The sequence below is a fragment of the Panicum virgatum genome, chromosome 7N, assembly GCF_016808335.1.
Source record: "Panicum virgatum strain AP13 chromosome 7N, P.virgatum_v5, whole genome shotgun sequence".
In the NCBI taxonomy this organism is placed as follows: Eukaryota; Viridiplantae; Streptophyta; class Magnoliopsida; order Poales; family Poaceae; genus Panicum; species Panicum virgatum.
In genome coordinates, this window is record NC_053151.1 from 1449812 (window position 1) to 1463599 (window position 13788).

General features: G+C 49.2%; 1 long non-coding RNA gene across 1 annotated transcript; it reads left to right on the forward strand.

Annotated features, from left to right (window-relative positions):
* The first annotated feature begins 3 nt into the window (after window positions 1-3).
* On the forward strand, window positions 4-1535 carry LOC120681761. Its single transcript, XR_005678066.1, has 4 exons — window positions 4-683; window positions 796-1009; window positions 1077-1163; window positions 1240-1535. It is a non-coding gene; the product is annotated as an uncharacterized LOC120681761 (long non-coding RNA).
* Window positions 1536-13788: the final 12253 nt, after the last annotated feature.

Consider the following 13788-nt stretch of genomic DNA (forward strand, 5'->3'; position numbering starts at 1 on the left):
GAAGGGAGGCGCGCGCCTGGGAAGAAGGAGGATCTGCGTCGCCGGCGGTGGGGGGTGGGGCGGCGCGCTGAACACGTTTGGGGGCGGAGGCGTCGCGTGCGAGAGAGAGGGCGCGGGGGGTGACCTAAACGCGACTAATTTCCATCGGCCGACTTCAAGCTGACGAAAATTAATGGCAAAATTAGCCCGTGGACACTCTTCGATTGGTGCTTTTGCTGCAGCACACTAACAAAAAATGGTTTGGCCACAGCACATTGGCCAACTTGTCTATTTGCTGCTAGACACCGGACTCCATATTTTACTCAGTTAAATTGTAAAGGCAGCTGGAATGACAGATTTACCCCGTTGCCTTTTCCTCTCCCAACTCATTCGCTACTTGCCTTCTCAGGGATGGCTGCTCGCAAGAGAGAAGCGACGGGGGTCGCTGCTGCATCCCAGGCAGCGCCGCCCTGGCCACCGGCGCGCAGCCCCTCCGGCGGATCTCCTCCCCCAACCCACCTCACTCGCGGCGCAGGGTTGTGCTTGATGGGCGACAACAACTGGAGGTTGGAGGCACGAGACCTTGGCCTACCAGAGGTACAGTGCGACCACACCAAGCGGCAGTTGGTAGAAGATGGAGGCTCCACGATTTCTCAACGAGATTTTTCCAGAGGATCAAATGATCTTTCATGGGTTTTCGATGGGTAAGTCTTCTTCCAATTTTCCCTAGTGTTAGTTTTATCTTTGACCTTGATTCGGAGAAATAGACCATACTGGGTGTTAATTCTACTTCAATTTGTGCCAATGTTTGTGTAGGATGGATCCCAATTCGTCCTATAGGCTTGTTGTGCGTGTCGGTGCTTATGTGAAATTGACTGATGATGGCGGCAGCAAAACATGCCTTGTGTGTTGCAGGGAAGCACCAAAACCTTAGATGCCCAAATTATTGCAGTATCTTCATCTGAAACTACACCATCCCTTTTGGAGCCTCTAGTTTAGGAAACTGTCGAAGTAGCCCAGTGACAAGAAGGTATTGCATTTTCCTGATTGTATTACTATCATAACTACATTTTTACATGCTTTCTACCTATATGTAGTATGTCAAGAAAAATACTGGAATATGACTTGTCTACACCAACTAGAGCCATGACACTAGTTTCTACACCAAGCCCTGTCACAAGAAGGTACTGCAACTTCAATCTCTGTGACTTTATGCCTTTTATCTATATTTATTTCACACAACTTTATATACATTTACAGTCGTAAGAGGATACTTGAACTTGAAGACACTATAGAGCCTGTTCAATGTCTTGCTTTATCCCCGATTCCTATCAACGGCAAGGGAAAGCCAAAAAAAATGAAGGTTGTCAGATCCAAGAAAACATAAGTTATGTAGTGATATTTTTCTGTAATGTTGCTGTTCAAAGCATGACCTTGTAATATGTGGTCTTGTAATGTGTGGATCTATGGTTGGAGCATGATATTTTGTTGGACCTGCTACTTCCGTTTGAATCTGTAATATTATTTTAAGATAAAATATTGTTCACTTGCTCTATGATATTGCACTGTTATATTGTTCAAATATTCCCCTGCTATGGTGTTCAAATGTTTATTTGAAGGGGTAAGGGTATTTTTATCCAGAAATGTCGTTTACTTACTTGTTTGAGTGAGATATATTATTATAACAGCTATGATGTCCAGCAGCAAATTGACATGTTTGAGCAGTGTGTTTTGTCAAATCTCTTCTTTTTTAGTGTCCTGTGGCAAAAACCACAATTGAGTGATGTCCAGCATTATTTCCGTCGGCCGACACCAAGCTGATGAAAATTAATTTATTTTCATCGGCTCCACTCCAGGCCGATGGAAATTGTATGTTATTTTCGTCGGCTTTGTATGGCCGACGAAAATTACTGTATTTTCATCGGTGCTGACGGAAACTAATCTGGCCGTCAAAAATTCTCATGATTCTTTTAGTGGGCGCATACCTAGACAGAAACTAAGTTCCCACTCACGACCCATATAACAAGCTACACCAAGTAAGAAGTGTAGAACAATTAGCTCATAAGGACAATCATTCATCAACAGATAAAGCTTACCAAATTGGGTAAAAATGCAATCCGATCACCACAGAAGTAGGAATAATAGCACCAGAGATAATATTGTTTCCATAAAGTAAAGAACCAGAAACAGGCTCACGAATACCATCAATATCTACTGGAGGAGCAGCGATGAAGGCGATAATAAATACGAGAAGTTGCGGTCAATAAGGTAGGGATCATCAAAACACCGAACCATCCGATGTAAAGACGGTTTTCGGTGCTAGTTATCCAGATACAGAAGCGACCCCACAGGCTTGTACTTTCACGTCTCTCTAAAATTGCAGTCATGGTAAAATCTTGGTTTATTCAAATTGCAAGGACTCCCAAGCACACGTATTAACTAGAAAGAAAATGGATAATAGAAGGCTTGTTATTTAACAGTATAATATAGCCTATATACCAATGTCAACCAAGCCAGCCTCAACGATTGGATTTCCATATAACTTCATTTACTGTAACACCCGGTTTATAAAAGAACATAAACCGAGCAATCATATACGTGCCAGGATCAAGTCACACGTATATACAACAGAATGAATAGTATATCATAGCACATATCACGAATAAGACATAATAAATCGAAATACGAATGTTATTTATTACATTAATGACAAAATGTCTGATACAGCGGAAGCGAAGTACAAATACGATAAAAGCTCTCTGAAGCTGAAGCAGGGCGCCACAGGGACGTCGACTGGGAGACGAACACCTAGAAGTCATCGTAGTCCTGGTAACGCTGGACGAACTCCCTCGTGTCGGCAGGAACTGAGCAGCAGTAGCGTAACCAAGAGGAAAAAGTAGAGAAGAGGCAAGAGTGAGTACACAACTTGTACTCAACAAGTATAACACAAACTATGAGCTCTAAGGTTGGCTGACTCAACTGCATTAGCTTTTAAGTGTTGGCAAGATTTTATTAAAGCTATTTACTACAAGTTGATGAATTACCATTAACCCAGTTACATAGTAATTAATCAAGATTAAACATGTTACTACTGAGAACCAAACCGAAACCAAGCCACCAAGGTAACCCCGAGAGGCACCTCCCTCGTCGGAAGGAGATAACCCCACTAATCAAAAGGAGGATCTAGGCCGCTCATAACCGTGAGCATGGCTAGTATACCAGTTTTACACTCTGCAGAGGTTGCACATCTTTACCCACAAGTCGTGAGCTACGCTAGAGGTTCATCACACTTCCTTAGGTGAGATGACTAGCGACTCACTACGAGGCCTTTACAAAGAATCTCGTTGGTAGGGAGTAACCGCGAGGGTGGATCGGCGACTATGGAGCAGGTCTAGTGGGCGTAGACACGAAGCACAGACGATGCCACTCAGCACGAGGGCCATAGAAGCTTACCGCCCCTGCCCCGCAGGTAAGTTACTCCAAACCAAAAAGATCTAATTATTATGCCAAGTCTATCCCATTCTAGCCTTGTGGTAGCGATGTTGTCCCAGGTTGTCGCTCTATGAACCGGTCCTTATGGAGAGTGGCCAACCAAGCACTAAGCACCGTGCTGGCCCCCTAAGCCATGTTTCTACAAAAACCATATTTTAACGAGACGTGAGCCACCCAAGCACGAAGCACAGAGGGCCACTCTCAGAATTAAGTTCAAGTAAACCATTAATCAAGTTAATTTAAAAAGGACCAGACTGTGTTATAGCGCAGCAACCTAGCACAACTAACCAAAATGCAACCCAAAGGTATATATAAAGGATATAAAGTGGCTAGGAAAGTCCTTATAGGCACACAGTATTAAAATGCAGTATGAAATTGTAATTAAAGGTGATAGGTTGTTCATGTTACACTTGCCTTCCTCGTACTGCTCCTGCTGCTGCTCAAAGTGCTCGGAAGACGGCTGCTCCTGGTACTGGTACTGGGGCTCCTCAGATGGATCAGCGTCTACCCACGAATACAAGGCCAAAACAATGCACAACAATAAGCATACAAGCACACACTAACAAAAAAAAACTAAGAAACAGTACATCAATGCATAAAAATAGCACATTAAACTAGTCTAAAACTATTCTACGTGTTACAACGATCGTGTGGATATAAAGAACGCTAAAAACGGAGCTAAAACGCGTAAACTAGGCCTAAAACAAGGTTCAGGGGCTTATTTGTAATAAAAACAGGGTTCCAGGGACTTTTCTGCTAAAACCGAGGGCCTAAACGCAATTAAACATTAACTCCAGTGTCTAACTCGCAAAATTAGCAGCAAAGGACGGCGGGTTCTATTTCCAGAAAGGCCAGGGTTTATGTGCTAAAAACAGGACCAAACCGTAATTAGTTTTCTATACAGCTGGACCGCGGGTTGAATCCACTAAAGTGCAGGGGCTCTTTAACAAATGTCACAGGCTGAAGCGGTATGGTTAGATCTGAGCGCTTGGATCCGGATCGGGTGGCTCAGATCTAAAGGGCCTGAGTTCTAATCTTGAGCGCCCGTTCCTGATCGGACGGCGCAGGGTAGTTCGGTGCGTGGGGCGGCGGCGGGACGTCGCCGGCGACCCTGTTCGCGGCGGCGCGTGGCCGGAGGTGGCCAATCTCAGCCTTCCCGGGGTCAATCCGGCCAGGGCTTGGGTCGGTTGGCATCTACGCGGCATGCGCAAGCCTCTGGAGGCAAAAGCGGGGCTCGGCCGGGCTTGGGCGGGGCTCGCCACGGCGAGGGGCGGATTGCGCGGCGGCGCATCGCCGGCGCGCGCGTGCAGGGATTGCTGGGGTGCGCCACAGGCTACTCTAGCAGGTCGAGAAGGGAGAGCGAGCGGAGGAGGTCCTCACCGAGGCTCGAATGGAGCGTGGGGGTCGTGCAGGGGGCCCGGCGGCGAAGACCGGCGGCGAGTCGCGGCGGCGCTCGCGGAGAAGGTCGCTGCAGGGGTTGTAGCGGAGGGCAGCGACTCGGGGAAGCTCCTGGCGGTCACGGAGGAGTCGAAACACTGCGTGGACGGGGCTCCGGTGCGGCGCAGCGCTCTGCTCTGCTCGGCAGAGCTGCGCGGCGTGGTGCGACGGCTAGGGTTTACGGCGGCGCTCTGCTGGATTGGGAGAGGCGCAGGGGGGTCGTGGGCGGTATTTATAGGGCGGCGGAGCGCCCTTGGCGTGCGTGCCCGGGAATGAAAGCCCGCCGAGAATCTCGGCGTGCCGGGCGCGGCAGCTGCGCGAGGAAGGGGACGAGCCTGACGGCTGGGCCCGGGCCGTCAGCGGCTGGGCGAGCGCGTGCGGCGCGGCTGGCAGGTGGGTCTAGGGGCGCGGAACCGTGAGCGGAGCGGGAGCGCGGGGCGGACCGGGGAGCGGGCTGGGCCGCGGGGAGAGCGGGGCTTGCGGGAGCAGGCCGGCGCGAGCCGGGCCTGGGGTGTGGGCACCGGTTTGGGCCGCGAGAAAAGTGGGCCGCGGGCTGAGGAAAAGAGAGGAAGAGGGTTGGGCCGTTGCGGGTTGGGCCGCGGGAGAGGGTTGGACTGGGCTGAGGTGGGTTTGGGTCCGGGTTAGGTTTTCTATTTTCCTTTCTCTTTTCTATTTCTACTTCAAACAAAGTTTGAATTCAAATCAAAATTTGAATTCAAACCACACTCAAAATAATTAAAACTATGCACCAGCATGAATGCAACACCAAAATTTAAACCTATGATAAAATTTTAATTACTTAAGGAACAAAATTGAATTAAATGCCATACTAAACACAATAAACCTTAGAAATTTAAATAAAGCCAATTAAATTTATTATAAAATGCTGAAATTTAAACTAGGGTGTTACAGACCCTACCCCCTTAAAGAAATCTCGTCCCCGAGATTTAGCTGGGCTGGCTAGCAAAGAGATCTGGATATGTCTTCTTCAGCTCATCTTCTCGCTCCCAAGTAGCCTCAGCTTCACTGTGATGACTCCACTGAACTCTGCACATCTTGATGCGCTTGTTCCGAGTAACCCTCTCTGACGTCTCCAGAATCTTCACCGGATGCTCAGTATAAGTCAGATCTTCCTCCACATCTACTCCATTCAGTGGTGCCTGCTCCTCGGGTACTCGCAGACATCTCTTCAGCTGAGATATATGGAAGACATCATGAACTCCTGAGAGGCTGAGAGGTAACTCCAGGCGATAAGCAACTTCGCCTTTTCGCTCTAGAACCTTGAATGGCCCCACATACCGAGGTGCTAACTTCCCCTTGACATTAAATCTGTGGATTCCTCTCATCGGAGACACCTTCAGGTACACATAATCACCAACACTGAAAGTCAGGTCTCTCCGTTTGCCATCTGCATAGCTCTTTTGTCTGCTCTGTGCAATCCTCAGATTTCTCGCACGGCCTGAACCATCTGCTCTGCATCATCTATGATCTCAGGGCCAAAGAGCTGCTTCTCACCAATCTGATCCCAATAGAGAGGAGTTCTGCACTTTCTGCCATACAATGCCTCAAAGGGGGACTTTTTCAGACTGGCCTGATAGTTGTTGTTATATGAGAACTCAGCATATGACAGGCACTTATCCCAACTAGTACCATACTGAATAGCACAAGCTCTCAGCATATCCTCCAACACTTGGTTGGTCCTCTCTGTCTGCCCATCTGTCTGAGGGTGATAAGCCGTACTGAAACGCAGCTTCGTATCTAGCGAATCATGGAGCTGCTCCCAGAACCGAGAAGTGAACTGAGACCCTCTGTCAGATATGATCTTCTTGGGCACACCATGCAAGCAGACAATCCGAGAGATGTACACCTCTGCAAGTCTAGCACCGGAGTAAGTAGTGTTCACTGGAATGAAGTGAGCAACTTTCGTCAGTCGATCCACTACTACCCATATGGAGTTGTACCCTTTCTGAGTACGAGGCAATCCAACAATGAAGTCCATAGTGATTTCCTCTCATTTCCACTCTGTAATCTTCAAAGGCTGTAACAGACCTGCTGGCCTCTGATGCTCAGCCTTGACACGCTGACAGGTGTCACAAATGGCCACGTACTCTGCCACTGAACGCTTCATCCCATACCACCAGAAACGTTCCTTCAGATCATAGTACATCTTCGTGCTGCCCGGATGAATAGAGTAAGCTGTATCATGGGCCTCACTCAGAATCAACTTCCGGAGATCCTTCACATCTGGCACACAGATCCGGTTCTTGTACCACAAAGTACCCTGATCATCCTCTCTGAAATGTGGGGCCTTGCCCTTCTTGAGCAACTCACGAATCTCCTGCAGCTTCTCATCATCTTTCTGATGCTGCCTGATCTCTGACTCTAGAGTCGGTACTGCCTCAAATGCTGCACTGGAGGTATGATGCAAGAAGCCCAGACTCAACTGCTAGAACTCCTCGCATAACTCTGGAGGCATCTGGAAAGCCACGGCCATGTTGACATAGCTTCTTCTGCTCAGAGCATCTGCTACAACATTGGCCTTGCCCGGATGATAGTGAATCTCCAGGTCATAATCCTTGACTAACTCTAGCCATCTTCTCTGCCGCATGTTCAGCTCATTCTGCGTGAAAATGTACTTGAGGCTCTTGTGATCAGTGTAGATATCACACCGCTGTCCATACAAGTAATGCCTCCAAATCTTCAGAGCATGCACAACTGCGGCTAACTCAAGATCATGAGTAGGATAGTTCAGCTCATGCCGGCGTAGCTGCCGTGAAGCATAAGCAATCACTCTGCCCTCCTGCATCAGAACACACCCAAGACCATCCTTCGAAGCATCACAATATACCGTGAACCTCTTCGTCTGGTCTGGCAGAGTCAGGACTGGCGCCGTAGTCAACCTTTTCTTCAGCTCATCGAAGGCCATCTGACGCTCATCAGTCCATATGAATGCCACATTCTTCTCTAGCAAAGAAGTCAAAGGCTTCGCGATCTTGGAGAAATTCTCAATGAACCTCCGATAATATCCAGCTAAGCCCAAGAAAGACCTGACTTCCTTTACTGTCTGCAGTGTCTCCCACTCGAGTACATCCTTCACCTTGCTCGGATCAACAGCAATGCCTCCCTGAGAGATAACATGACCGAGGAATGGCACCTCGTCAATCCAGAACTCGCACTTGCTGAACTTGGCATACAACTGATGCTCTCTCAATCTCTGCAACACGAGCCTCAAATGCTCCTCATGCTCTTCTTCTGTCTTGGAGAAGATCAGAATATCATCAATGAAAATCACCACGAAGACATCCAGATAATCCATGAAGACCATGTTCATCAGATGCATGAAGAAAGCCGGGGCATTAGTCAAGCCGAAGGACATGACTGTGTACTCATATAGCCCGTACTTGCGGGTGAATGCCGTCTTCGGAATATCCCCAGGACGGATCCTCAGCTGAAAATAACTCGAACGAAGATCAATCTTCGAGAATATACGGGCACCTCGAAGCAGATCGAAGAGATCCTCAATACGGGGCAGTGGATGCTTGTTCTTGATAGTGACTGCATTCAGCTCCCGATAATCCACACACATCCTCTTCGAGCCATCCTTCTTATCTACCAGCAATAATGGAAAAGTCCAAGGAGAGAAGCTGGGACGGATATAGCCCTTGGCTAGCAACTCATCAATAGCCTTCTTGACTTCTTCATGCTCTATAGGTGCCATACGGTAGGGCCGCTTTGCAATAGGAGCTGTGCCAGGCAAGAGATCAATACAAAACTCAATGGCGCGTTCAGGCGGCATACCTGGCAGATCATCCGGAAAGACATCCGGGAATTCAAACACCACGCGAATACCGTCAGTGGGTCTAGCCTCCATCTGATGAAGAAATCCAGAAGGCTCTGAAGCACTGACTGTCACCTCTTGGCCATCAGATGCCGACAAGTGAACTGTCGGCTGAGCACAATCAATACGGACTCCCCATCTGGTAAGTGTCTCCATGCCCAAAATCACATCTATCCCTGAGGAGTCAATAACTATCAAGCCAGTGCGGAACTCTACCCCCTTTATGACAATACTAACTCTGGAGCATATAGAACATGTACGTATCTGACCTCCAGGTGAGGTAACTACCATAGCTGCCCTCATACAAGAAACCGGTATACCATGCTGCTCGGCAAATGACTTGGAAATGAAAGAATGAGTAGCACCGGTATCGAAAAGCACTGTAGCGGGGTGAGAGTTGACCATGAACGTACCAATAACCACGTTAGGAGCCTCGGCCGCTGACTCGGCCGTCACGTGGTTCACCCGACCCTGTGCTGGCGGCCTGGGCTGAGCTGGGCGTCCCTGCTGTCCCGCCTGCGCCTTCCGGGGGCAAGTGTTGGCGTAGTGCCCCGGCTGGCCGCAGTGATAGCAGACGCGTGCAAGTGTCGAAGCCTGCTGTCCGGTAGGAGCTGCCGGACGTGGAGCCTGAGGTGCCGGTGGAGCAGCACGAGCCGGAGGTGACGGCAACCTCTGGCCCTACCCTGCCTGCTGCTGCTGTCGAGGCGGGTACTGCTGCGGTGGCCTCTGTTGGTACTGCTGAGGAGGCCGGTACTGAGGCTGCTGGTACGGCTGGGGCTGCTGGAGGTGTGGACGAGTGTTGCTGCCGGAAGCAACGGGGACAATCTTCCTCTTCTTGTCCTCCATCTCCAAGTGCTTGCGCTCAGTGTTGAGCGCGCTGTCAACCAGATGGTTGAAGTCATCGAAGCGGAGGTTGAGCAGCGCGTACTGGAGGTAGTCCTCAAGACCCTCCATGAAGTGCTCCTGCTTCTTGCGGTCATCCGCAACATCGGCAGGGGCGTAGCGAGCGAGCTGCAGAAAGCGATCACGATACTCCGTGACCGACATAGTCCCCTGAAGTGACAAAGACAGATAGATATCGAAAGATTAACTCAAGATTCATAAGGATAGAACAAGGGGCATTAGCTCAAAAGAAACCGCTGAATGATTATATTTAAGATTACCTGCTTCAGTGCAAGGAACTCTTTCTGCTTCATCTTCATAACGCCCGCGGGGACGTTGTGGCTGCGGAAACGCTCCCTGAACTGGAGCCAAGTAAGAGCCTCACGGTCCTGGATGGGGTGGGACTCCCACCAGTCCAAAGCTGCCCCTCGCAGCTGTCCTGCTGCGTACAGAACTCTCTCCCGATCATCGCACTGGGCGATGTCCAGCTGACGCTCCACTGCACGGAGCCAGTCGTCAGCCTGAAGGGGGTCGGACGTGTGAGAAAATGTCGGCGGGTGACCCCTCAGGAACTCAGCACGCCTGTCGCGAGGCTGCGGCGTTGGAGGAGGCGGAGGCTGAGTGTGAGCCTGCTGAAGAGCCTGAACAGTGTTGTTCAGGGTGGCCATCATCTGCATCTGGAGCTGGAAGTACTGCTCCGGAGTCAAAGGTGGCGGCATCGGGATCCCGGTCCCCTGGGTGTTCTGACCCTGGTTGTTCTGCCCCTGCTGGTCAGAACCACGCCTGGTGTTCACCATCTGATTTTGGACAAAAGATTTCACGAGTAAGGATATTGCAGGAATAAATTCAGATGGATATGATAACTCTTTGCGGAAAAAGACTCAATCATGATAAAGTAAACATGATAGAGTGGACTGTTTTACCCCCAACGATCTAACTCATTTTATTAATTAGTTAACTTTAACATCTGAGTGATTTTCTTTAAACAAATTTAAACTTCTAAGCTATACAATCCTTCAAAAATCCAAATCAAACATGTAGCATAATAACAAGCAGACAATTTTCACAACTTAGCCGAGTTTAACATACGACTCGACTAACACAACGCGTCGCAGAACGTACTATCGTATTATTATAAAAGGGTCAACTAGCTAATATTCATGGTGGTCAGATGATTGATTCAGGCCAAAATCTACGAAAACTATTCTTCAGAGAGAGAAATCAAGGCAAGACGGGTAAAAAGTCATAGAAGTCAAGGGGTATAATAGTAAAATAGTTTCAGCAGGCAAGGATTGGAGAAAAGAAGTCCTAAAACTCGATCACTTCTATCTAGGCTTCGTCCTACAGTCGATACGGCTCTGATACCACTCTGTAACACCCGGTTTATAAAAGAACATAAACCGAGCAATCATATACGTGCCAGGATCAAGTCACACGTATATACAACAGAATGAACAGTATATCATAGCACATATCACGAATAAGACATAATAAATCGAAATACGAATGTTATTTATTACATTAATGACAAAATATCTGATACAGCAGAAGCGAAGTACAAATACGATAAAAGCTCTCTGAAGCTGAAGCAGGGCGCCACAGGGACGTCGACTGGGAGGCGAACACCTAGAAGTCCTCGTAGTCCTGGTAGCACTGGACGAACTCCCTCGTGTCGGCAGGAACTGAGCAGCAGTAGCGTAACCAAGAGGAAAAAGTAGAGAAGAGGCAAGAGTGAGTACACAACTTCAAACTATGAGGCTCTAAGGTTGGCTGACTCAACTGCATTAGCTTTTAAGTGTTGGCAAGATTTTATTAAAGCTATTTACTACAAGTTGATGAATTACCATTAACCCAGTTACATAGTAATTAATCAAGATTAAACATGTTACTACTGAGAACCAAACCGAAACCAAGCCACCAAGGTAACCCTGAGAGGCACCTCCCTCGTCAGAAGGAGATAACCCCACTAATCAAAAGGAGGATCTGGGCCGCTCATAACCGTGAGCACGGCTAGTATACCAGTTTTACACTCTGCAGAGGTTGCACATATTTACCCACAAGTCGTGAGCTACGCTAGAGGTTCATCACACTTCCTTAGGTGAGATGACTAGCGACTCACTACGAGGCCTTTACAAAGAATCTCGTTGGAAGGAGCCTTTACAAAGAATCTCGTTGGTAAGGCGTAACCGCGAGAGTTAGGTCGGCGACGATGGGGCCCACCTCCGGGGGTACAAGCACAGGAGCGCAATCCAAGCACAGACCAAGCCGGAGGAGCAGGGACCATTGAAGCTTACTACTCTTGCCCCGCAGGTAAGTTACTCCAAACCAAAAAGATCTAATTATTACGCCAAGTCTATCCCATTCTAGCCTTGTGGTAGCGCTGTTGTCCCAGGTTGTCGCTCTATGAACCGGTCCTTATGGAGAGTGGCCAACCAAGCACTAAGCACCGTGCTGGCCCCCTAAACCATGTTTCTACAAAAACATCTTTTAACGAGACGTGAGCCACTCATCCACACAGAGGGCCACTCTCAGAATTAAATTCAAGTAAACCATTAATCAATTTAATTAAAAAGGACCAAAGTGTGTTATAGCGCAGCAACCTAGCACAACTAACCAAAATGCAACCCAAAGGTATATATAAAGGATATAAAGTGGCTAGGAAAGTCCTTATAGGCATACAGTATTAAAATGCAGAATGAAATTGTAATTAAAGGTGATAGGTTGTTCATGTTACACTTGCCTTCCTCGTACTGCTCTGGCTGCTGCTCAAAGTGCTCGGAAGACGGCTGCTCCGGGTACTGGTACTGGGGCTCCTCAGATGGATCAACGTCTACACACGAACACATGGCCAAAACAATGCACAAAATAAGCATATAGGCAAACACTAACAAAAAGCTAAAGAACAGTACATCAATACATAAAAACAGCAAGAAAAACTAAGCTAAAACTATTCTACTCGATACAACGATCGCGTGGACATAAAGAACGCTAAAAACGGAGCTAAAACGCATTTTCTAGGCCAAAAACAAGTCCTTGGGGCTTATTTGTAATAAAAATTAAGTTTCAAGGGGTTTTCTGCAAAAATCGAGGGCTAAAACATAATTATCCATTAGTTCTAGGGTCTAGCGCGTAAAACTGCCAAGGGTGGACGGCGGGTTTGATTTCTGGAAAACTCAGGGGGGTCCGTGTAAAATTTTGGGCTTAACTGCGATTATTTTTCAAAGGCGGAGGACTGCTGGTTCATTCGAGTAAAGAGCAGGGGCTCTTAAGCAAAAACGCCAGGGCTGACCGTTATCTGCTTAAGTTGACTTGGGGTAGATCTATTTTGGGCCGTTCGATCTGGATTGAATGGTGACGATGCGCCTGGGCGTGGGATCGGCGGCGCTGGTCGCCGGAGGGCGAGTTCCCGCGGCGGCGCTAAGTCAAACCTCACCGGAGTTCATTGAAAACAATGCTCCAGGGGTCAAATCGACCCGTGCTTGGGTCAGGCGGGTTCGGCGCAACATGCGTAGCCCACCTAGGGTTACAGAGGGGCTCGCCGAGGCGTTAGGCGGCGAGCGCAAGGGCGGCGGCGGGTCTGCACGGCATGACTCGCCGGTGTGCGCGTTCGTGCGGTGCTCTGGGCTCGAGGACGAGGGCAAAAGGCTGTGGTCGCGTGCGCAGTGCAAGAGCAAGTGCAGGCAAGTCTTGCGCGGGGCGGCGCGGCGTGGCGGGGTGCCCGCCACGGCGGACCGCGGCTGCGCGGCGGCGGAGCGCCGGTCGTGCGGTGTTCCAATGCCGTGAACGGCCTACGTGCTGAGCTTCTTAGCGCAAAAGAGCAAGAGATGCACTGGGGTGCTTACAGCGGGTCGGGATCGGGTTGGAACGCAGCGCAGGTCGTCAGCGTCGAGCTCCTGCGGCGGCGCTGAGGCGGTGCTCGCGGAGGAGATGCTGCAGCGGTGCTCCGGTCGTCCTTTCCCCAAGGAAGGTCCGCGGTGGTGCTGTGAAGGCGTTCAAAGGGTCAGCTTGGCCGGCGGTCCACCGACGGCGAGGAATCGGGCGGCGAACAGAGCTCACCAGAGTTGAAGTTCGGGCTCAATTCCGGCGACACAAGGGCCCAAAGTCGGTGCAGGGGCTGCAGGAAGTCTCCTAGGGCTGCGGCGAAGCTTATGTGGGGGTTG